The following is a 26,727-nucleotide window of genomic DNA, read 5'->3' as shown; positions in this document are numbered from 1 at the left end:
ATCGCGTTTAATTGTTGACTATGACACCTTCGCTCATCTAGACATTTTTTTATCTAGTTTCGTTTTGCTTTCTAAACTGCGTCTTAAGTTTTAATATTTTAAATTTTTTTCTTTTTACATCTAAAATTTGGTTTTTCCGTCAACTTTTGATGAGCGTCGACGTCAAAGTCGGGTGTCGCCGATTCGACACTTATAATTTGCTTTCCTGACGATTTAACATAACAAATTTTTACATATTTTTTTTTTTAGGGGGAGGGGCTATTTCCAGGGCCTCACACTATTTCATAATCAGTAAGTTCTTCGATTCCATTTAAGCCTTCAAATTCCTCAGGATTAAAATTTATTGATTTCCAATTACATTTTTCTTCAATGAACACAGACATTACCGTTACCTTTTAGTAAAAACTACTAATATAAACAAAAATTCAATGAAATAGACAACAAAACGTACATAGGAAATACACGTGTTTTCTCGGTATTTCTACAACGTGAAATGGAAATAACGAAATCGTGTAAAATAAAATATGTAGAAAAAAATTGTTAATTATTTGTATTTTTAGATATTTCGTTAATTTATAAAAAGCTACGATGTAAAAACTATTACTTAAAATTATTTTATAGATTATTTTAGCCTTATAGTTCCGTTTCTTATCGTTTTCTCAAATTGCGAATTGGTCACGTGAGTAAATTAGAACTACGTCATTTCATTTTACCTTTTTATCACGTCGGTAATCGTGCGGGTAATAAATTAATTTTATTATTTTATTTAAATTAATAGATAAAATTTATAAAATATAAATAATAAATATATGGAAGTTAAAAAGTTTTGGAATTTTTACACAAACCTTCTTGCAAAATTTCAAGAATTTTCAAAGGCACAGGAAACTTTTTTTTTATTTAAACTCTTTCCGCTGTGTGAACACAAAGAGGACCTCTTTTCGCTAAGCCCATTATGGGTTAGGCCAGGCCCACAAAGATGCCGGGTAGTGAAAGACGGGCCCCGACATATCCGGACGGACCACACCCGAAAAATTCCTGGGGATTTTCGGGAATTTCGGTCAGAAAATACTCTGTTTCTCTGCAACGAAGAGAGATTTAATTTCATCGTTCAACTTAAAAAAATACAGCATTTCAAAATTGTTACGAAATTGTATCAAAACGAAATTTAAATTTAAAGAAATTTGTTTTATTTGTAAACAATCTAGCCTAAAATTTTGATTTTATTTAAAAACTGAAACCTTAATAAATATAAAAATTGGATTTTTGACTCTGAAAATCGAAAAAGTTTGCAGAAACAAAAATCTTTGCATTACAACGTCATTCGCAAAAATCCGAAACGGAAGGAACATGGCGGACATACTGTACGCTGCATGCCACATTTTAATACTAGTAGCCCGGGACGCTCCCTAGTGGGCGTTTTAGCAGTATTACAAATTCCTATGAGGCATGTTTAAAGCAGCGGCAGCTTTACGTTCCTCCACAGTGGCGTATTTCTTTGGTCGTGCCTACAGTGGCTAGCCACTGTAGTCGTGCCATGAAAGGTTTCTATTATTATATTAAAAAATTAGCTTAACTATTTCAAACCTTATCGTTTTATCGTAGCGGTTCAAATCTATCTGGTTTTTCGTTATTCGCGCCCTAGTGAACATTACAGGCATTCCGTGACAATAATAAATTCCTATTACAAATATATTGAATTATTTATATTGTTATATATTGGGCAAATAATAATTTATTGGCCAAATGAATAATAATAATTTATATTGTTAATTTAAATAATAATTAAAATTGTTAATTTGAATGTTTGAAATATGACACACGATAGGGGCGCCTCTAATGTCCGTTATCAAACGGTTACGGGACAGACGGACACGTTGAATGGGTTATATATATAGATATCTGTGGGTTTATCTGTAGACATTTTCTAAAGAAAATTATGTCAAGCTTGCATCGAGGCATTTAAAACTATATGCAGTACTTTTTCTAGTTTAAAAGAAGCTGAGCTAGTTTAATATTAAAAATAATTTTATAGTTAAGCAAAATTATATAAAAATTTCAATTATATTTTAGACTATTTTGCCGACAACCTGTCTCGATTTGAAACTAGGTAGCACAATAGTTCAATGTTAAGAACATCAGAAATATTTATACGTTTTGTGAATCCGATTGATGTCACCCCTCTGATCATAAAACTTCAGTCCATCTGCAATTGAGTTGCTAAATACCTATAAGACAAAGTACTGTACAGCATTTTAAAAATAACATGGTTTACGTACTATTGAATAAGTTCATCTAATTTTTAAATCATAAATACTATTATCCATTGTGTACTTATTCTAATAGAAAGATACTTGGGTAGCCAATTCAACTTTCACTTTTCGAAAAGTGTTTGGATAAATGTGATTAGGAATTAGTTTAGGACAAACTTTTAAGCATCCTGCTCTGGAATCCAGGACAAGCAAAGCTTGATAATGTTTCTATGATGACATCACTCAAAACCTAATTAAATAAATAAGTTACTGTTAAAAATATAGCATTTAAATAACTTTTATATAAAAATTTATAATATACGTAATATATAATATGTCCAATAAGAAGCCGATTTCTGATTGTTTTAATAAGATGAGGAGTATCAGAAAATATGAAAATTCTTATGTTGCCATCTGAATGATGCATGAAGTAACGTTTAGCCACCACCTAAAACAAGTCATCACAAACTATGTAAAAAAGCTTAGATGAACAAATTATCATTTAAAATTTTTAAGTTTACGTGAGTTTCCATTTACTCCCAGACGTTTCCACATACTTCTGTTAGTAGCATTCTAGTCTTTAATAATAAAGTGGACTGCAAAATGTCTTTCGCAAACGAAATCTGTTAATTTATAAAGTCTGTCTTTTCTATGAATCATTCATCGCCACTTCGGGAAAGTTCTTTAAATAAACTTATTTTCTCTGAACGTGTGGCGTATCTGGCTGGCATTGCATCCAGTCACAAAACATGTTTTGCCCATTATTAAATAGCACGTTTCGAACTAATTTACTGAGAATGGCACTTTACTACTAAAAAAGTGAAGTAAATACAGTAGAGTTCCGAAAACCCGGCACTCGATAACCCGGCAGTCCGGATAACTCGGTCAAACCCTGGCAGGGAGAAAAAAAACCCTAGTTAATTATCATTATAGACAGATTTATGTTTTATTAAGTATTTTTCTGAGGTCTGTCTTATCAGGTAATTTACTGTACACTGTATATTCATTAATTTTCATTTTCATGTAGTAATGGCTCTATGCCTTCATAAAGTACGTTTTCCTTTGTTTAAAGGTATTTGGGCAGTTTATTTTCTGTTGTATTCTCAAGCAAACAATACATATAAGTACAGTACAGTATTTTCTGAGGACGACACACTCTTACTTACTCTTTCTTAACCTCATTCCCGATAACCTGGAATTTTCACAAACTCGGCCATCCTTCGGTTCACATTAGGCCGAGTTTTCGGGACTCTACTGTATAACCAAATACTTTTCGTAAGTAGTCATAAATTAAAAATATACGAAACCAGTGGATCACCCAGGGGGCAAGGGGCCCTGGCATCCTCAAAGTGAAAGGAAATTCAAAATTTTTCTTAATTAAAATTTATTTTTTATTCATACAGGGTGTTTATAAACGAATGGTGCGGTTTTAAAAATTAATAATAAATCTATTTATTACCTTATATGGGCAAACCTTACAGCGTAAGCAACGGCAACTGTCCAAGTTTTTTACGCATTAATCACAATCCTTTAATATTTGCACTCATAGTCACACGACACACATCTACACGGTAATTAAATTCTTCCCATACGCGGTGTAGCATATCCTCCGTGATGGTCTGCAGTGCATGCTTTATCCGATCACACAGTTCTTCAAGGAACATGGGCATTGACGGTACATAAACTCTGTCTTTAACAAACCCCCACAAAAAGAAATCGCGGACTGTTAAATCTGGCGAACGGGGTGGCCAGGGGAGCAGGTTGTCTGCTGTTGCACTACGTCCAATCCAGCGTTGGTGAAGAACACGATTAAGCATGACAAGCGAAGAGCGGGTAGCGCATAAAAAACTTGGACAGTTGCCGCTGATTATGCTTAAGGTTTGCCCATATAAAGTAATAAATAGATTTATTATTAATTTTTAAAACCGCACCATTCATTTATAAGCACCCTGTATTATGTTGTGTCTTCTCTTACTTATGAATTGGCAGTCACATAAGATGGAAATTTTATTGAATGCGCATTAAAATTTTTTAAACCGTTCAACTTGGATTTTCCAAGATGAAATTTTGAGTCTGCCACTGAACGAAACAACTATTTTTTTAATGCCTATGAATCTAAAAGAAAACACGGTTACGCACGAAAATACCCAACTCCGATTATTGAACCCTTTAGTAAGTAATACGTGAACAAATAAATAAACTTGTCTTGTATCAGTTAGTTGGGCATGAGCCTCTGGGTTATATCGCCTCGTGGTAAATTGTGACGTAATTGTCATGTAATAGTAATAGTATGCGTTTATGATGGTCGTTACGCGGGGAATAATGCCTTCCTGGAGGTGATTTAAGAGAAACTGGCCCTATTCAGGCGTTACAGACGTGGAGAAAACCCGAAAAACTCCACGTGGCCAGCCCGTCCGGACGAAGAACGAATCCACGACCTAACTCTCAGTGTTCAGGGAACCGAACCGCTTGGCCACTGCTGAGCCGTTTCCATTCTTATACCATTAGTAGCGGATTCAGAACCCAAAGGAAGGGCTAACTCAAAAATTAAAATTATTTAAATAATTAACCGGATTATGCTTTTTAAATGACATTTTGTTAGTAGATTGGCAGATAGTCATAGATATTGAATTGATCATATTCGAGAAAAATTATCACATTATCTTTTAGATAATTTTCATACTTTTAAATACACAAAACAGCAAAACGCTTAAATACACAATATCAGCCGCTGTACTGATATTGTGTATTTAAGCGTTTTGCTGTTTTGTGTATTTAAAAGTATGAAAATTATCTAAAAGATAATGTGATAATTTTTCTCGAATATGATCAATTCAATATCTATGACTATCTGCCAATCTACTAACAAAATGTCATTTAAAAAGCATAATCCGGTTAATTATTTAAATAATTTTAATTTTTGAGTTAGCCCTTCCTTTGGGTTCTGAATCCGCTACTAATGGTATAAGAATGGAAACGGCTCAGCAGTGGCCAAGCGGTTCGGTTCCCTGAACACTGAGAGTTAGGTCGTGGATTCGTTCTTCGTCCGGACGGGCTGGCCACGTGGAGTTTTTCGGGTTTTCTCCACGTCTGTAACGCCTGAATAGGGCCAGTTTCTCTTAAATCACCTCCAGGAAGGCATTATTCCCCGCGTAACGACCATCATAAACGCATACTATTACTATTACATGACAATTACGTCACAATTTACCACGAGGCGATATAACCCAGAGGCTCATGCCCAACTAACTGATACAAGACAAGTTTATTTATTTGTTCACGTATTACTTACTAAAGGGTGCAATAATCGGAGTTGGGTATTTTCGTGCGTAACCGTGTTTTCTTTTAGATTCATAGGCATTAAAAAAATAGTTGTTTCGTTCAGTGGCAGACTCAAAATTTCATCTTGGAAAATCCAAGTTGAACGGTTTAAAAAATTTTAATGCGCATTCAATAAAATTTCCATCTTATGTGACTGCCAATTCATAAGTAAGAGAAGACACAACATAATACAGGGTGCTTATAAATGAATGGTGCGGTTTTAAAAATTAATAATAAATCTATTTATTACTTTATATGGGCAAACCTTAAGCATAATCAGCGGCAACTGTCCAAGTTTTTTATGCGCTACCCGCTCTTCGCTTGTCATGCTTAATCGTGTTCTTCACCAACGCTGGATTGGACGTAGTGCAACAGCAGACAACCTGCTCCCCTGGCCACCCCGTTCGCCAGATTTAACAGTCCGCGATTTCTTTTTGTGGGGGTTTGTTAAAGACAGAGTTTATGTACCGTCAATGCCCATGTTCCTTGAAGAACTGTGTGATCGGATAAAGCATGCACTGCAGACCATCACGGAGGATATGCTACACCGCGTATGGGAAGAATTTAATTACCGTGTAGATGTGTGTCGTGTGACTATGAGTGCAAATATTAAAGGATTGTGATTAATGCGTAAAAAACTTGGACAGTTGCCGTTGCTTATGCTGTAAGGTTTGCCCATATAAGGTAATAAATAGATTTATTATTAATTTTTAAAACCGCACCATTCGTTTATAAACACCCTGTATAATTCTCGGTTAAATCTTCATTATCTAATGTAGCGTTGTATATTTCTATGCAAAAATTTTTCATTCCTGTGAATTAGATTCTGCTAATACAGATAANCCACAATTTTGTGAAAATATGTTTATTAAATAAATTCAATATTTGTTTTATATTATATTTATATTATATAATAAAATTACGGTACAGAACTGCAGTACAGAATAAAAAAGTACAGAACTGCAGCTCCCATACATTTTGCAAAACCTACATTTTGGCTCCCACTGAACTTTTGCTTGCCCACCCTTGCTATAGTCCATATTATCCCATTATCAAGACCCTGATCTAAGCTACTGGTACACTATCCAACCATCCGTCATTCTTCTTTCTCTGTCTAGTCGTACATAGTAATAGTATTACGTTTAAGTTGAATTATGATCATCTTAGTTTTAAGCTGAACTATATAATAATTAATTGTCATGGGAAGATTGAGCGAGAGTGAGGAATTAGTGCATATACATTTTTGCTCTCTGTAACGGGCAGACTGATATCCATTACCTTATTTCAATTAAATAAAAACGCAATTTTACTGGTATTTGCCTTGTCTCATTGTAACATGTTTCTCATCTTTCACATAGTAACCTAATCAAAGTCATTGCAAAGTTTCATGCCATCTAGCAAGTTTTTAAAGAGCACTGCTACTTTGTTAACTTCTTGCTTGGGAGACCACAACATTTTTAATACTTCTATAATAGCTTAATAATCCACCCTAATAAAATTATGCCACAAAACAATTATATTTCTTTACTGCATGGTAATTAACATTCCAGATTATCTCTGGCTTCAATTTGGGACAGTATCTTTCTTTGCCTCCATGGCAATCATAACAATGACATTATTGAACAATATCTCAAAGTAATTTTTTAAACTGGCTGCTTTGTCTGTCTCTTCTGTTGATCAACTGGTTATTACAACCTGAATCAAAATTTTCATTATACTAGGGTATAAGAAACAAAGAGCTTTGATTCAGTCATTTCTGGAACTCCAACAAGTAGAGCAAAGTATCTGTAAGGAAATCGATTGAAAGCATTCTAATTAAGTCCTGTCCATTACTGTTGTGTGAAATAAATATGAAAAGTTTATCAAGCATTTCTTAGAACTTTCACATTTCTTTTATGTTTTTTTATAGAATTGTTTGTGACTAGCTTTAAGCAGTGGGTACACAATGAACATGCCAAACTTTGTATTTGTACTTAATCTTTGCTTGAACTCCAGAATACCAGACTTACTGACAACTCCATCAAAACCAAGTCCTCTGAGGTTACCGCATAAAAGTTGTTTTCTGAAATAAGCCAAAATTTGTTCCTTTTGCTCTTTTCTGTTTGACAGGTACATTCAACCTGTTAATCTGAATTGACAGGTTGAACATCACTGTCATAAAGTATCAGGATCTTGTGCCTTGGTCTTGATCTTGAAAGTTAGAATCTTGTCTGCCATGATATTATAATCACCAATAACGTTAAAGATAATTTCCTGTAGAACAGGCCTGGCCAATTTATAGTGTGATTCATTTTCATGAGTTAAAAGCACCAATTATCTATTTCACATCTCCATTCTTCTATAACATCTTAATAATCCATCCTAATAAAATTATGGTACAAAATAGTTATACTTCTTTATTGCATGGTAATTAACATTCCAGATAATCTCTGTTTGGTAAATACATTAAAATATAAATTAGACAACTCCATTTAATATTTTTACCATAACAAAAATAATTTTATTTCTCTCCATTGCAAAACTCATGGATGGTTGATTGGATTTGGGATTTTGTGGCACAAGGGTCTAGACAGGCCAAAAAAAGTGTCAGGTCTGGCCAGCTATGTTGCTGTATACCCTCGAGTCTTTTAATGTATGTCATAGTTGTTCTGTTGTATATCCTTGAGTTCTATATATAAATTTATTTCCTTCGGACATACTATTGTAGATTGAAATTTCTGTTTTTATCTAGTCTATTCCATAGAGCTTGCAAAAATTATAAATTTTGCTCCTTTTTGATTCACTCATTTTACACTTACAAAACAATTACTAAAATAACATAACCTAGCAACAACCATCAACACAAATGATGGATATAAGGAAGTGTGCTCTATGTTATCTTATGGAGAGTTAATAACCTATAGCAAATACTTCAATTCATATTTTTCATGGAAAAATCTTTTAATTATTGCTATTAAAATTACAAATGTTTTCCACATTTTAATGGGCCATATTTTCATGAGACGACAGCAAAATGCTGGTTAAAATGTACAAAATCAACTAGTACAAAAGCCTGGATACCAGCAAAATTTCACATGTGGATGAATTGGACATCTCCACATTCAATTGAACATCTCCAGGCTATAGATGGAATTGGAACAGTATGCTTTTGAACAATTTGAAAAGCAATCTATTGTCATTTGCTGATTGGTGTAGATGGTCTCCTTACAAACTTTTAGTTTACAGGGTAGAAGAAAAATTTCCACAAGTCGGGAAATGTGTCATCATCCTTAAAGTTCTTAAGGATGATGACACATTCCCCAACATTGAATAAGCCTTCTTATTCAATGTTGTCTTGTATATTTCCAGCAGTTCAAGGTAGTGGAGTTGTGCTCCACTGGACTTTCAATGCAGAATCCTGGTTCCATCTAAATGGACTTCCATATCTGGGTTGGAGGCAACAGATGACAGTGAAGTGGAAAACCAATCTGGTTCAGCCATGTTGACAGAATGAAAAGAAACCTGCTGAAGAGAGTATATATGGGAAAGATGGATGGGAAGCACATTAGGAGAACGCCAAGAAAGTCTTGGTTGGAACAAGTGGAGGAGTATCTAAAAGAATGTAAGGTGTAGTCAAAAAGAATGTGAGGAAGTGTGCTAGAAGAGACAAGTATGTCTGAAGCAAAGGAGGTGTCTGGACAGGAAAGTGTGGAGAAAGTTGCTAAATAGATAGTTTGTAAGATTATAGTCTCCTTTTGCCGGCTGCTCACCATTTTTGGATTATGAGGATGAGGGGGTATATATATATATATGTATGTATGTATTTATACTACAGTAGTTTTTCAACAGAAATTGAATCCATTTTCCCTTTAAAAAAATAATATAATGATATTTTCTGATTCCTTAAATAAATTTTATTAATAAAATGCATTAATATTTCCATCTTTGTTTCAAGAATAACATTTTTTTCTATTCTTTTGTTACAACACTTGTTAAAAAAATTATAATCCTTTAGAATATTTTAGTAAATAAAGTTCCATAATTTAATTCAAAATAAAATTAAAATTTGGCCAAATAATAATTCAGTAATTTAGTTATTTGACTGTCAATTAAAACTGAACTTTATTAATAACAGAACTGAAGAAAAGAAAAATATTCATAGGAGGCACACACTTATAGTAAACACTATAGCCCAATTAAGAAGTGTAAAAGGTAACAATTATAAAGAATTAATTTGACAAATGACATTACAATGAATTATTTTGCAGTAGTGACATCTAATAATAATGATAAACATTAAGTAAAAATTGTAAGCAATTTTGCTTAATGCTTAAATTAATATTACTACATACCAGTAATATAAATAGTTATCTCAAGTCTAAGTCATTTCAAAGCTGATCTATTTTTATTGAATATGGATATATAGAACAGTTATTAAATTGAAAAATATGTAAGAAAATCAAAGAATGGAACTCATTTAAAGAAAATTTTAATTAAAAACTCAAAACAAGATATAAATCTAGAATTGTGGAAATTATTTAAAATTCTAAAATTTAATAAATCATGGTAAATTTAAAAATTTACACTATAATTTAAAATGTAAAATAATAAAAGTTTTTCTTGAAGGTTTCAGATATTTATTGGTAACTACTTGTTTGTAGAATTATTATTTAAAAAATTGTACAAGTTTTTAAATTATGAAGATTAAGAACTTAATAGTTAAAGAATATAATTTTTATTAAAAAAAAAACAACAATGTAGATAATCACTAATAGAAGAAAAATTAAAAAGTTTATAAATGTAGTAAAACAAAATGAACCAAAATCATTATTATAAACAAATACTAAATTTGTCTATAAAACCCAAATAATTCAAAATTGAGGAAACCCTATTAATCTAATGTAAATAATCAAATATAATGCTGGGTTCATGGAATCATAACTTGGCTAATTAAATATTGTATATGATAGATATAAAGTAATTTGAACTAATGATAAATTTAATAATTAAAATTTAATCCATTAATATAGAATGGCAAATTAATTAATTTTAGAATATCCTGAAAGAAAATTAGACAAGTTATGGTCCAATGAATTTGGCAGAATTATTTGATTAACAGATAATTTAGACAGTTTGTTTTATAATGTAATCTAAATTACATTTTCATGCTAGTTTCAATCCTGATATAGTACTCTAACAATTAAGTTAACTTAAACTCTTACAATTTTCCAATATAATCAATTACACTATTTTAAAAAAAAACCAAGTATTTCAATTACCAGTACTTTTTATAAGACATTTCTTATAAAAGTACTGGTAATTGAAATACTTGGTTTTTTTTCAAGAAATAGCTTAATTCAAAGTACATTTATACTTCATGTTATCAAATGTTTTCTAGAGATAAATGTATAAATTTTTCTATATGATACTGCCAAGGTATACCATAATTTTTTTAGCAAATGATGGATAGAGTTAGCTCAACTAGCAGAGAGTTGGATTAAATTTCTTTAGAATGAGAAATCTGAATCAATCAGATAGTTGTACTTTCCATCTTTTATAGTTTGACAGAATAAATTATTACTGTGCTATGAAATTTTTATATTTATTGTTTCTGTAAATACTATTTCAATGAGGAATTAGTAAATTACAAAGCCATGTTAATTATTTATAAAAATTAATTATAATACAAAATATAAATTTTTTATATTATAACTAACACAATTTTATATTTTACTTTATATAGAGGGGAGACCATTCCATGTCAGGACACTTTTTGATTTACAACCATTTGTTGTGAATTGAGCCTACAGAGAACAAATTTAATTATACACTGTTATAACACTGTCCACTGCTCAACTTTTGAAGCCATCATTTTGTCATTATCAAAAGTGAATTTTCCAAAAAAACTGAACTTTCAAAAATGGCAAATTGTCCAACCACGAAACAGAATAATACACAACCAGACAGTGGCATTCTACCTTCAGGCCTAAGAATATTCAAATATCATCACACTTCATTTAAAACTATCAATATTTTGTATTTAAATAATTATGAAATGACTTGAGAATCAAAGGAGTGACACTCATTTGATAATATAAAAATTTTCAATTTTGTAATATCCACTTTTCATATAAAAGCATAACCTACATATGCTAATGATAAAACATTTTAATATTAGCCAATATTGGGATACCAATCAAGAGGGACATTGTGAAAAGGTTGCTGACATAAAAGATGAAGGAACTACGGTATTTGTGGTGGCAGCTTGCAAATATGTCATAAAAAAGTTTTGACATGACAGAATATGTGAAATTCCATTTAAGAATCATAATCAAATGTGTTATTCAGAATTATTCGTTAAAAAATTATTCAGAAATGATTCCTATTGCTAACAAGCAAATATTTATTGTGACATTAAAAATTGCAGCCTGGCATTGTGACAATCATATTTTTAATTTATTAAATTTAAAACATATGCTCTCTACCTCAAATTAGTAGTGTCTTGCCCCTGCACATCATAAGTTTCTTATTATCAAGCCCCTGTACATCATACTTTTCCTGTTAGCAACAGAGTTATGCCAGTCATCTAACTCCTTTGAGGGAAAAATTTTTGAATTGAAATAACATAAATTCCAATTTGAATCATAAGTTTATATATAGTTAATCAGGGCCTCCTGCCCTAAGGTTTCCATATCTGTTCTTGTCTTTCATCTATCTAACTCTGTTCTCGAGATTACAGAAAGACAGATGGACATACAAATGAGGGAACAGACAAAAGACAGTGGGAATTTATACGTCTACAACTTTTTCAAATTGAAGCCAACAAAAAGGAGGGCCAGATGTCCAGATTTCCAATTTGAGCGAAACTTGGTGAACATGTAGTCCTAAACACAAACAGCTCCTTGTCCAAATAATAAGACCTACTTCTCAGAAATACTGAATTTTTAAATTCAGTATTAGAAATGTAATTTTATTTAAAAATTCAATGTTTTAAAACTGTTGTTTTATTTTTTATTTTAAAACTTTGTAGCATGCATAATAATTTTAATGATTTTAAAAATAAAAACACACACAAATATACCAAAAACCAGTAAAAGGAATAAAAATATTTACTGATACAAATATTTTCATTCAATAATCACCATCAGGTATCAATAAATATTTTTATTACTTTAGGGTATATTTGTATGTTTTCATTCCATACAACCAGTTTTTGAAGAAGAAAACATTATAATTGATTATTTTATTTTTAAACAAGTAAAATGGCAAAACCATATTTGGGACAAGACGATGTCACAGAGACTCACTACTAAGCGGAATCACTTTGACGATCAAGGTGGGTCTCGTTCTTATTCTCCAATCTTCTTTGGTATCACTGCTTTTGGGTGCAGTCATTCAAACTTTGCCTGACATGACCATGAGGTCGTCCACGATGCATTTTTGATGAAATTAACCTAACCAATTTTGAAATTTCTCTCCACTGCATGTCAACCAGGGTTGAATTTTTGTTGATGCGTAACGAAAATTTCCTGTTTTTGCAAAAAATAATTGTGTCTATTGTATCTTACAAAATTATTTTTTTATTTTGCACAAACAATATACAGTTTGTTTACCCGATTATAACGTCAAATTTTTATTGGTCCCACGATTTTACTATACTAGATAATGTTAAAAAAACCCACTTGTAACGATATAAAACCATTTTAATGTCATATTTGAAGCACTCCCAAATTTACAAAATTAGATTACAAATTTTATTTAACATAGAAGAAACTACGTGTTCGGTCCTAAGGTCAGAGTCCACTTTTTAGAATGACTGTGGGTGGTACTCTCCCCCCACCTGACTTCGGTGGGGTGAGGTCCTGTTTTGCCTGTTTGTAGAAGAGGGTCACCATTTTGGATTTTATTTTGACTCAATTCTCGGTCTGGACCTACAAGTCTGGGTTTTTTTTATGCGCAAATGATTTGGGCACCTAATACTCTGTGCCAAATATCAACTCTCGACATGTACTCCTTCATACCTCTATGATGGTGACATAAAAACGGCAGTACGATTTTATAAACAAGACATAGTCTTGTCAACAAGTATAAATTATAATTTTAAATCTTCATTTACAAAAACAAAATATTCATACTTTTTTGGAAAGAAAACAGATCTTAAAAGCTTAAAATTGACATTAAATGTTAATTATCCAAAAATTTTAATTAAGCAATTTTTAATTGTTTAATGTATTTCCAAAAAATCATTAAATATTTAAAGTATAAAATTCATGAATATAATAATGGAATATTTTATTATCATGTTTCTAGAATTTTATTGCAATATTTCTGTTTGGTAAGCATGACAATAATAGTTGTTTATTTAAGTGATTGTTAAGATCAAGCTACTACATTCAAATCATTTCATGCACCAGTGACAATAATAGCTGATAATCCCTGCTTTTTTTTTTTTGAAATATTTTAAAGTTCTTTTAAATTAAAAAATGCATAATTACAATTTTATTTCCTTTTTAATTTAATATTCTTTAGTATTTAACATCTAAACATAACCATTGATGTAAATCTTGATACAAACAAATCTATTTTCAAAATCAAAGAATATAAAACTGATAGCTGTATCAATTAACAGAATTTAATACTGTATTTAATAAAACATTAATTTCATTTTTAGAATTACTGTAATTCACTGTTATCTTCACTTCAAAATATAATATTATTTTAAAAATTTATAAAAATAAATGTGAAAATTTTAACTTTTAACCTTAAAAAAATACATGTAAATAAATTGCAACAAAATCATATTCTAAATTTGGAATTTTCAAATAAATTCCTTATCTTAAAAATTATTTTTTCATGTACGATTTTTACAAAGTATAAATTATAGTCTAGTCTTCTACCACATGAAATAGTAAGAGGCGAAAAAAACTAAGATTCAACATTTAAATTTAATATGTTTTAAAAAAACTTCATTTTTTTTAATATAAATATTTTAGATATATCAGAATACAATATAATTTGTTTTCCTGCATAAAAAAATGAAAAAATGAAGCCAAGAACAAATCTTGCCAAAAAAATTAAACCATTGAAATTTTTATCTTACAATTTATTATTATTGTTAGATATTTTGGCAAGATATATTTTAGCAAAATTTGTTTATAATTAGCTGCATTAACAGAAAGCACATGCTTACTTATATGTACTTTTATTTTGAAGGTTATATATTTTATAAAATTAAATTATCCTACAGCAATTTTTTAGATTAAAATTTGATTACAAAAGAAAAAAAATCAGAATTTATTCTCAAACGTCATCTTATGAGTAAAAAAGATGAAAAAATAATATCCTACTGTTTTTATTTCACCAGAAAAACAGTGAATGAAAACAGAAGAATATCATTACATGAGACATTTAACAATTATACAGTATTATAATGAACACATATCGTACAATATTTCATTTTATTTTTAATAATAATTTTAATATTTAATCAAAAGGTATTAATTATTCCCATTGTTTAATTATACTTATAATTGAATACTAAAATATTTATTAGATAAAGCACCATATATACAGTAAATAGTCAATAATTAGTTTTTAAATTCTGTGTTAATTATAAATTGCATAAAATATTTCAAAATTTTAAATCAGATATAATAAATATGCAATAATTCCTAATTAAAAGAACAAAAACACTTTATCAAAACAAATCATTTTGTCAGACGCAGTACAATAAATTATACAGCAACCAGAAAAGAAGATTTATTATTAAGCTGGATATATAATATTTATAATACATTTATTCATATTTTAAATTATAATCACTTATAAAAATCAAATAATTTGGGATATAACAATTAGTCGATTAATCAAATTTATAATTTTAAATACACGCAACAGAATACAGAAAAAATTAATACATACATACATATATATATAGTAGGCAAATTCATTAAGTTAATGTGGCTGTAAATTTAAATAAAATAATTACCTAAATTAAATCTGCAGATACATTAGATATATAAATTTATAAAATGAAAAAAAAATATATTGAGTAATGATGTTTAAAATCGCATTATTAACCGAGATTTTAAAGAGTTGACATAATGGAGATTTGAATGATTGGAATTTAAAGATTATGAAAGCGATTTAAAAAGACAAATAGTTTCCTGCAAGAAATATTACGACAGGAAACACTCAATCAGAAGCGATCGAATAACTTCTTATATCTCATTACAACTTCCTATTCATTTAAAGATTACTATAACAGAATTGTAAGTGTTTGCTTTGAAGAAACGATCGTCACACACTTAGCGCAATTAAGAAATGTCAATAGTTCTGTATAGAAATGCAGTACAGAAGATCCGCATTTTTCCATACTTTTCTATACCTTTATTCGAACAATTTCCGGTCAGAGATTGTTATAATTAAATAAGATAACACTTAATTCATTAATGTGCATAATTTTAAAAATTTCTTACATTATACTCATCCGTCAGCCCAAAACGTCAATCGACACCGCATCCTCCTCTTCGCTAATTGCTTCGCTGCTACCCCCACTACCTACTTTTACAAACGACGCCATCTGTTGTCATTTTTGTAATGAGTAAAGAAAAATATTTCTTGTTTAATTATGAATAATAATATACATAGAAAATTTATATTTGTTTATCTTTTGTCATTATTATAAAATGTAAATATTAATAAAATATATAGAATTATTGAAAGAGAAAGTATATCTTATCATCTAACGTAAGGGATAAACTGTCACTGACGTCATCGATATCGTTTCGATAATATACCTATAGTTTACTTTCGATTATGAAATTAATTAAATTAATTAATTTTTTAAGCTTATAAAATTTGTATATAAAGCACAAGTAGAAAGAATGAATGTTATGAATAATTAATTTGTAAATAGTCATTTTTCATGTTTTTCTACCACACTCATCATATATGGGTAATATATTAATGAAAAATGATTTACTAATTTTTAACATTTCTCTAATATATTTGAGATATTAATCATTGTAGTTTACGTATTAAATATATTTTAACTATTTCATTTTTGCATAATAATAAAAATTAATCGTATAGGTCTATTGGTTTGTTAATTTTTAAACTTTGGATACTGATACAGTGGCGCATTATATTGAATAGCTTCAAAGGGCCCGGGCCAATTTGAATTAGGAAGCCCATGTACAGTACAGTGTTGACTTCAGACATTTTTCTTCGGGGAAATGCTTCGAGGAGAGATATTTTCTTATAAAAAAAATTGGTTTGGGACCCCCTGTTAGTGTGGGCCCCAGACAATTGCATTTTTTTTTTTTTTTGCCCTTGGAATAAAGCGCCGCTGTACTGATATTNACCCATTTACTTTTTGCATTCGGATGGATGAAGAAACATAAATTATCGGCTTTTGATCCCGCCGACATCACTAAAAATGGAAAGAAGGGAATGTACGATAGGTTAACAGAATTAAGAGAGAAAAATCCACGTATGAAAGTATTACTCGCTGTGTAGAAGTATTTATTATTATAATATAGACACCATTGATTATGATTTTGATACCATTGTCAATAAAAACTAGCGGAGCTTTGCTTAATGCACATAACCTGCCCCATATCATGATTTGTTGAGTGTTGTGAATAATGGCGCAATCTTAAGGAACCAAGTTGAACGGATAAAAAAATTTTTTATTGCGAATTCAATAAAATTTCCACCTTATAACTAACTCATAAGTACTGTAGTATACAAGACATGACAGAATATAAAAACAAAAATAAATTTTAATTAAGAAAGATTTTGAATTTCCTTTCACTTTGAGGATGCCAGGGCCCCTTGCCCCCTGGGTGATCCACTGGTTTCGTATATTTTTAATACCGCACCATTCGTTTATAAACACCCTGTATGAATAAAAAATAAATTTTAATTAAGAAAAATTTTGAATTTCCTTTCACTTTGAGGATGCCAGGGCCCCTTGCCCCCTGGGTGATCCACTGGTTTCGTATATTTTTAATTTATGACTACTTACGAAAAGTATTTGGTTATACAGTAGAGTCCCGAAAACTCGGCCTAATGTGAACCGAAGGATGGCCGAGTTTGTGAAAATTCCAGGTTATCGGGAATGAGGTTAAGAAAGAGTAAGTAAGAGTGTGTCGTCCTCAGAAAATACTGTACTGTACTTATATGTATTGTTTGCTTGAGAATACAACAGAAAATAAACTGCCCAAATACCTTTAAACAAAGGAAAACGTACTTTATGAAGGCATAGAGCCATTACTACATGAAAATGAAAATTAATGAATATACAGTGTACAGTAAATTACCTGATAAGACAGACCTCAGAAAAATACTTAATAAAACATAAATCTGTCTATAATGATAATTAACTAGGGTTTTTTTCTCCCTGCCAGGGTTTGACCGAGTTATCCGGACTGCCGGGTTATCGAGTGCCGGGTTTTCGGAACTCTACTGTATTTACTTCACTTTTTTAGTAGTAAAGTGCCATTCTCAGTAAATTAGTTCGAAACGTGCTATTTAATAATGGGCAAAACATGTTTTGTGACTGGATGCAATGCCAGCCAGATACGCCACACGTTCAGAGAAAATAAGTTTATTTAAAGAACTTTCCCGAAGTGGCGATGAATGATTCATAGAAAAGACAGACTTTATAAATTAACAGATTTCGTTTGCGAAAGACATTTTGCAGTCCACTTTATTATTAAAGACTAGAATGCTACTAACAGAAGTATGTGGAAACGTCTGGGAGTAAATGGAAACTCACGTAAACTTAAAAATTTTAAATGATAATTTGTTCATCTAAGCTTTTTTACATAGTTTGTGATGACTTGTTTTAGGTGGTGGCTAAACGTTACTTCATGCATCATTCAGATGGCAACATAAGAATTTTCATATTTTCTGATACTCCTCATCTTATTAAAACAATCAGAAATCGGCTTCTTATTGGACATATTATATATTACGTATATTATAAATTTTTATATAAAAGTTATTTAAATGCTATATTTTTAACAGTAACTTATTTATTTAATTAGGTTTTGAGTGATGTCATCATAGAAACATTATCAAGCTTTGCTTGTCCTGGATTCCAGAGCAGGATGCTTAAAAGTTTGTCCTAAACTAATTCCTAATCACATTTATCCAAACACTTTTCGAAAAGTGAAAGTTGAATTGGCTACCCAAGTATCTTTCTATTAGAATAAGTATACAATGGATAATAGTATTTATGATTTATTTTAAAAATTAGATGAACTTATTCAATAGTACGTAAACCATGTTATTTTTAAAATGCTGTACAGTACTTTGTCTTATAGGTATTTAGCAACTCAATTGCAGATGGACTGAAGTTTTATGATCAGAGGGGTGACATCAATCGGATTCACAAAACGTATAAATATTTCTGATGTTCTTAACATTGAACTATTGTGCTACCTAGTTTCAAATCGAGACAGGTTGTCGGCAAAATAGTCTAAAATATAATTGAAATTTTTATATAATTTTGCTTAACTATAAAATTATTTTTAATATTAAACTAGCTCAGCTTCTTTTAAACTAGAAAAAGTACTGCATATAGTTTTAAATGCCTCGATGCAAGCTTGACATAATTTTCTTTAGAAAATGTCTACAGATAAACCCACAGATATCTATATATATAACCCATTCAACGTGTCCGTCTGTCCCGTAACCGTTTGATAACGGACATTAGAGGCGCCCCTATCGTGTGTCATATTTCAAACATTCAAATTAACAATTTTAATTATTATTTAAATTAACAATATAAATTATTATTATTCATTTGGCCAATAAATTATTATTTGGTCAATATAACAATATAAATAATTCAATATATTTGTAATAGGAATTTATTATTGTCACGGAATGCCTGTAATGTTCACTAGGGGGCGAATAACGAAAAACCAGATAGATTTGAACCGCTACGATAAAACGATAAGGTTTGAAATAGTTAAGGTAATATTTTAATATAATAATAGAAACCTTTCATGGCACGACCAAAGAAATACGCCACTGTGGGGGAACGTAAAGCTGCCGCTGCTGCGAGACAAAGGGAGAGACGTGCGCAGGAAACATTACAGAGAATAGCACAATCAACACGTGGAGGCTTGCAGAAGATGAAGAATTGTATACATTTATATATACTAACTGAATCAAACTTTTAAACATTAAGCGCACACAACTTTCATATATTAAGTGCATTAAACATGTCTCAGGAATTTGTAATGCTGCTGGAATGCCCACTAGGGGGCGTCCCGGGCTACTAGTAGCAAATAATGCAGTCTCAAACTTCTGCTTTGCTGTAATCGTATTCAAAAACAGCATTACACTTTGGAGATGTCTGAATTAAAAATGTGTCCAGCTTTTTTCAATGAGAGTGGATTTTATTGAACCTGAGGTTTCTGTTGTCAATGACTGAAAATCTATCAAATTCGAAACTGCTTTTTATTCATTAATAATATGCGGGTGCTTTTATATAAGAGTAAATCATTAACAGTTGGTACATGTGTATAAATGTTGATACTGCTGGATCATTTCCACAACTAGCCTGACGAATTGTACCAAAGAAGCGCTTACATAAAAAACAAAAAATTAATCCAGCAAATTCTTTAATTTAGTTTATTTGCTTACCTAAAGTGGATCTTGATTAATTTTTCCTGTTAAAACATATCTATTTATTAAAAAAAACCCCTTTCAATAAAATTGATAAAACCAATTAAAAACGGTTTCTAATGGAACGGATATAAAATTTAATTAAAAAATTGAGTTTTTAATACGGATATCGGGAAAGAAAAAAGACGTAAGGTTTCACTAGTCTTGTGTTTTTTCTTTTATATATACTGAATTTTTTAATTAAAATATATCTAATTGCAGTCTTATAGAAAGTACCGAATCCGATCCATAGCTTACAACCAGTGATTCCCAAACTTTTTCGATCCACCGCCCCCTTTGTTCCGTAAAGTTATACCCAACGCCCCCTAACCCATTTTCTCTTGTGTGAGAAAAGGATTGGAAATATTCTTAGGAAAACTTTTCTATGAATCTCACACTTTGTGCCCTTACTGTACATTGTTCTCAACATGTGGAAATCATTAAACGCAATGTTTCCTCTTATCAGCCCCAATTTTGCCTTTGGTCACCGTTCAATACCCTGCCTCCAGCTCCTCCTAGATCTACTCATCGTTATTGCCACTTTGACAAACGCTGAGCTAAAATATAAGTCAATGTGTTAGAAATATTCAAGTTGTGACCTTCAACAAAAAATAAAAAATATATAAAATGTCAACATTTTATATATATTCCGTCGAATTTTTATATATATAATTTGTCTGCCGTCGCCCCTCTAGATTTCCTTAACGCCCCCAATTCTCTTTGAGCCTTCTACTGCCCCCCTGAAAGCCTCCAGCGCCCACAAGGGGGCGTTATCGCCCACTTTGAGAAACGCTGGCTTACATCAAAGTAACTCGCAGACCTTCAGCTGTTTGGAGAGTTAACTCTTCTGGTTTGGTTTTAACACTGTTTTCCAGTTGTTCGGCCATTTGAGGTTATCTTTAAGTGCATATAACAGAGATAATAAATAACCAATTTTCTTAAATTATTAAAAGAAAACTATGAAAGTAAAAAAGCAAAAAAGTAAAAGTATGGAAGTATTTTTACCACTTGTAGATCATTTGGTTCTTTTCTCATACCTTTTGAATCAAATCGTCTATTAACGCGCTTGTAATTTAAAAAAACAAAACAGGCAAATTTATAAAAGAGATTTAAAAAATTACTTTAAAAATTAAAATAAATTTAACGTAAACATTAATTTAAAGTCAAATCAATTGAAAATTAAAACAATATTTAAAAAAAGGTTTAAAAGCTGTTTCGAAGTTTTCAAATTGTAAATCAATTTTGAAATTTACGTTATTTGTGTGCGGAGGTGACGGAACATTTTGCTTTTAATGTGTGTACAGATATACAAAATACAAATTGTCGGTCAAGCCGGCCGAATGGCAAGTTATCTCCCCTAAAATGGAGACAATCAGTACTGACCAAGTAAAATCTTATCGCTCTGACTACACGATAAAAAATCGCCATGACAGGCATCTTCGCATACTCTCTGCTTTGTCAATATGAAAGTTTCCAATAAACTAATACTTAATTCTTAATATTTTAATTTTAAAAAGCTTAATATCCGACCGAAACAATTAACTAATTCTTTTATTAAATGTAAAATAATCATTTTAAGGATCGGAAATTCTGGCGACATTTCTCGATTCTGATTAATCGTCCTACCACTAGTTTTTACTAGTGTAATTTTCATTTGAATGTGTCAGTTTTCAGTGTTTATTGTTAATTTAATTTCTTTTTCAAAATAAGATGTGATGAGTACTTCTTTTCTCTACTCTGACTCATACCGCAGCCAATAGAGTTCGGCGTAAAACGCTGTTGACTAACTAGGTAGTAGAAAATTGTCTTAAAAAATGGCATTAAAGTCGGAAAAGTGTTTTTTCCAAATCAAAACATCGGCCATTGTTGCTGCATTACTGTGCTGATTTACTGTAGATATTAATCTGCATAAATTATCGTTTTAGATTCACTTGGTCCAAAATACGTTATTCATCGAATTATCTTGGCGGTATTTTCATATTTTCAAAATATGATCTTGTTCTCCTTGTTCCAACAAAAATTAACGTATTACATACTTTTTGGAAAATCTGCACTTGACAATTAACACCGCGAAAATCAAAATTATGATATTTAGAGAAAATATCAGAGAGAAAACAATGTATTTAAATGATCAATCTCTAATATTGGTAAACGAAATAAATTATTTGGNAATTAACACCGCGAAAATCAAAATTATGATATTTAGAGAAAATATCAGAGAGAAAACAATGTATTTAAATGATCAATCTCTAATATTGGTAAACGAAATAAATTATTTGGGAGTAGCATTTACTTGAAATTTTGTAAATTTTCAACGGTATGTAAATAAATTAAGTGCTAAAATAAAAATACTAATAGATAATCTTATATAAGTTACTTATGTTCAATATTAAAAATTACAAACATAAAATTACATATGAAGATATATAATCTTCTTCTATATATATAAATGAAATGTTTGGATGTTTGTTCGCTATACACGCCTAGGCCGTTCGACCAATCATTACGAAACGCGGCAGTTACGTTTATATACCGCTAACTTAGATAATGTTGAGCATCCCAACCCAAAATATCTATTGCATTTCTGTACATCAATTAATTTCTATCTCCATTCTATTTGATAGTTTACACGTAGCGCCATCTATTGTAAAAAATCTTCAGGGTTTTTTCCGTATGTATGGATGTTTGTGTGTGAAGGGCACGAGTTTGTTCACCATGTTTGAAGCTTAATAACTCCTGTGCTTTCTGTCGAAAATTTCTGAAATTTTGCAGGGAGATAAAGAAGGTCGTGTGTATCTCCAGTAGGGTCGGACTTAATGACGATTTTACTGGTTATTAGCATTTACACTTTTTTTAAAAAACCTATCCCTACCCTCAAAATTAAGCTATTTGCCATTTTATAATAGTTAAAAGTATAAAAATTTTAAAAATGAAATATGATAACGAATGGCGCCACCAAAAGTTGCCAGGAAAGTTAGACAACATATTGATAGTCTTTTAATTAAGTAAAAAATATTCATGTCTGTTCTGACTAGATTTGGTTTGATGAGATATGCCAACGCAACATGTGAGCTATCTACCAACGGGGATGCCTCCAGAGAGGACTTTCTATAGGCTCCTGTTTTGGTGTTACTAATGTGAAGAAAACCCAGAAAAGTCTAATTGGGCAACCTGTTGGTTGAGTGCGAACCCGCGACAAACTTCCAGTGCTCGCTGGCTTTATTCACTGGATCACTGGTGAGAGTTCTGACTAAAAACGATTAATCTATATATAATAATAAGAATGTTTGTTTGCTATATACTTCTAGGCCATTCGACCAATTGCTACGAAACTCGGCAGTTATGTTTATATTCCTCAAACTTGAAAATTAATTGATTTATAGAAATTCAATAGATATTTGAAATGGGATGTGTGACATTATCTAACAACATTCCATTTGCTGGTTTACACGTAGCACCATATATTGGAAAAAAAAAATTAACAAAATAATAAACTGAATATAATTTTTATAAAAAGTGATATAATTTTAAAATACAGTAAATATATTATATTCATTTAATTACTGTGACAATGATATAGCGCGAAATAGATGCACTATATAATTACTGACACTGATAGCATATAGCACTTGCCTGTGTAGAATGAAAAGTGTGTTATCCTGTGAAAAATCTATAAGTATTTAATATTCCACATCTAACGACTCGGGTTCTTTCACTTCTGAACGATACTTTCTTAATTCTAATAAGCGCCCTTAAGTAGTAAAGTGCATAAAACCACCGAACCCCGGTAATTAGTTAGTCGTGGGTTCGGGCATTGAAAACGGGCTGGCCACGTAAAGTTTTCTGGATTTTCTCCACCTAAATAGGGTCCAGCTTCCCATAAAAATTTTCCTGGTATGCATCCTGCGACAGATCGCTCACCTGTAGCGTTGCAGTAACCAAATAAATCAAACTAATTCTAACGAGCGATTATTTATTGTGGCATCGTCACTATGTTCTCAATTCTTTTAGCGGTGGTCTCAACCCTGTACAACATACCTTTCCTGTTAGGAATAGTGACGTGCCGGACATCTATATAACTCCGTTCGGGGAAAAATTTTAAGTCGGCCATCGTAAAAAGCGCCCTTTCAACGCAAACGTTTCTTTTTTCTACAAAACCTGACGTTAGATCGTTCAACGGAAAAACTCACCGGTGATGCAAGTATTGAATTTAAAAACGTACGGTATGTACAGTGTACAGTACTATATTCTAGCTCGTTGTGTATGACCAACTCTTATTACAGGCTTTCTAATCGCTGGCTGATATCGGCGTTGAATCACGGTTGTGTAGACACTGATTCATTATCAGGTTATATCGACTACAGGTATTATTAGCATTACTTTTTTTTTCCTTTTAAACTGATAGCATCCTAATGAGGATATGTCTATTTAATGTTTGCAGGCTATATAATAACGTTTTTACATTAGAAAAGCGATTATCTCTCTTTCCGAAACAAAAAGAAAGACATATCTGCATAGCAAAGTTAAAATTTTTATTTCATTTAACGATTAAACTATACAAACGTCCGATGCGAAGCGGAAGTTACGTTATTTCAATTCAAAACTTCTCCCTGAAAGCAATTAATAGATGACCAGCGCGACTCTGTTCTTAAAGGAAAAGCGTGATGTACAGGGGCAAGCCATTACTAATAATTTGACGTGCAGAGCATATATTTTAAATTACAAAAATTAAAAATATGATTAAAATTGCATCCAGGTATTGTGACGATGTCACAATAAATAATTGCTAGTTCCCTAATTTACCCGTTACTAGCATTTATAATTTTCTTTTTCATACTCTTAAAATTAAACCTTTTGCCATTTTATAATTAAAAATATGAAAAATTTATATAACAAAATTTCATAACGGATGGCGCCACATACAATTTTATTTATTATAATGTAATTAAAAATATAAAAGTTATCTTCTAAATAAAATCTCACAACAGCCGAGAAAGTTACACAACTCGTTGGTTTTGATAATTTTTTTTTTATAAAAACAGTTACATTTCTTGAAACGAACAATCTTTTTCTCAGTTTCAATATAGAAAGATCTATATTTGATTGTTTGGTGTAAAATACATACACGATATTTTCTATCGGTCAGGTAAATTCATAAAATTAGCTTATTTAATATACAAGTTACTTTAACGTTTACGTAACTAAACTATAACACGCATATTTAATATAACCAACGTTCAATGACGTCGGGTAACCGCTTTTAAAATGGCGTTAGATTAACAAAATATTACGGAATTTAGTGAAAATTGCGGTGTCGGTCAATCGAAAAATTCGTCGGAAAATACTCGAAGAACGAGAGGAAGGATTTCTTCTAGTTTTGGGGGGTGGCAAGGTAAAGATGACGTTCGATTATAGAAAATCTCGATTCAAACCTCTTGTGGAGAATGAAAACCGAAGGCGGAGGGTGGTAGGGAATCTCTCGATCCCAATCCCTCGTCACTCGGGGGATAGAAACGTAAAAAATGCAGATATTTAGCCTTAAAATTCAAAAAGAATCCATGACGTCAATCGCATTCGAATTCGTTACGCGCTTTCTAATCTCCATACACACGGCAATTGTTGCCGTTTCTATGGAAACGCATATTGTTGCAACACGATTTTGCGTCACTTTGCACGTATTTCGCTTGCCGAACGGACATGTGCGCTCTTTTCTCTGGTTTTTGCTGTGTTTTTTTTTTTTTTTGCCTTTTTTTCAGTGTTCTTTGCAACCGGAACGTGGTTTTAAGAAGACTTTTGGACGTCGACATTACACGAAGTAAGATTTTAATTAGAATTTAGCTAGCGTTAAGATTTTATTTCGTTCGTTTAGTGCAACTTTCGGAGACGACATTGGCCGACTCGGACTTTGCATATTTGCGTTTAAATCTGCCGTCGCTTGTTTTTCGTTTGAATTACCATCTGAAACGACTTTTAAACGACTGACGCAAAGGATTAAGTATTCGCTCATTGGTTTATTTTCGTAATTAAGTAATTTAGATTATATTTTATATTATCTTATTTATAGGATCTTATATATAGAAATTCAATTAAAACGTATTTAATACTAACTCTAAATACTAATTTGCATCGCGTAATTTTAACTAAAATATACACTCGAAACTGGATGGACCGAAGGTTAAACGGAGACCGTATTCTGAAACATGAGATGTTCTTTCGACACAAACTGGACGTCAAAAATTTCACCCTTTGACCTTCGACTTCTCCACTGAATCTATGTATTAGTTACAACGCTTTTCAACGGCTTACTTTGCGAGAATTAAATTGTCTGCAGCTAAAACACATCTAATACACTTAACAGTTATCTATACAGGCTGGACACACAGAATTCTTTTCCTTAAGCTATTTCTCTTTTTACAATACCGTCATTTCTGAGTGCAGTCCATCTTCCACACTTATGTAACCCTCTGCAAATGCTTTGTGCCACTGAAACGTT

The 26,727-nt window shown here is 31.2% G+C and overlaps 1 protein-coding gene across 1 annotated transcript in view; it reads right to left on the bottom strand.

Annotated features, from left to right (window-relative positions):
* Positions 1 to 26,727, bottom strand: part of LOC111626257 — an 88,400-nt gene that overhangs the window by 46,652 nt on the left and 15,021 nt on the right. The window contains exon 3 of the mRNA XM_023369573.1: positions 16,028 to 16,131. The gene's annotated coding sequence lies outside the window, so the exon portion shown is untranslated. The remainder of the gene's footprint in view (positions 1 to 16,027; positions 16,132 to 26,727) is intronic.

Source organism: Centruroides sculpturatus, unplaced genomic scaffold (genome assembly GCF_000671375.1).
Source record: "Centruroides sculpturatus isolate CEXI.00-Female unplaced genomic scaffold, Cexi_2.0 scaffold369, whole genome shotgun sequence".
In the NCBI taxonomy this organism is placed as follows: Eukaryota; Metazoa; Arthropoda; class Arachnida; order Scorpiones; family Buthidae; genus Centruroides; species Centruroides sculpturatus.
Note: the sequence above shows the minus strand (reverse complement) of the source record. Positions and strands in the feature narration are given on the sequence as shown.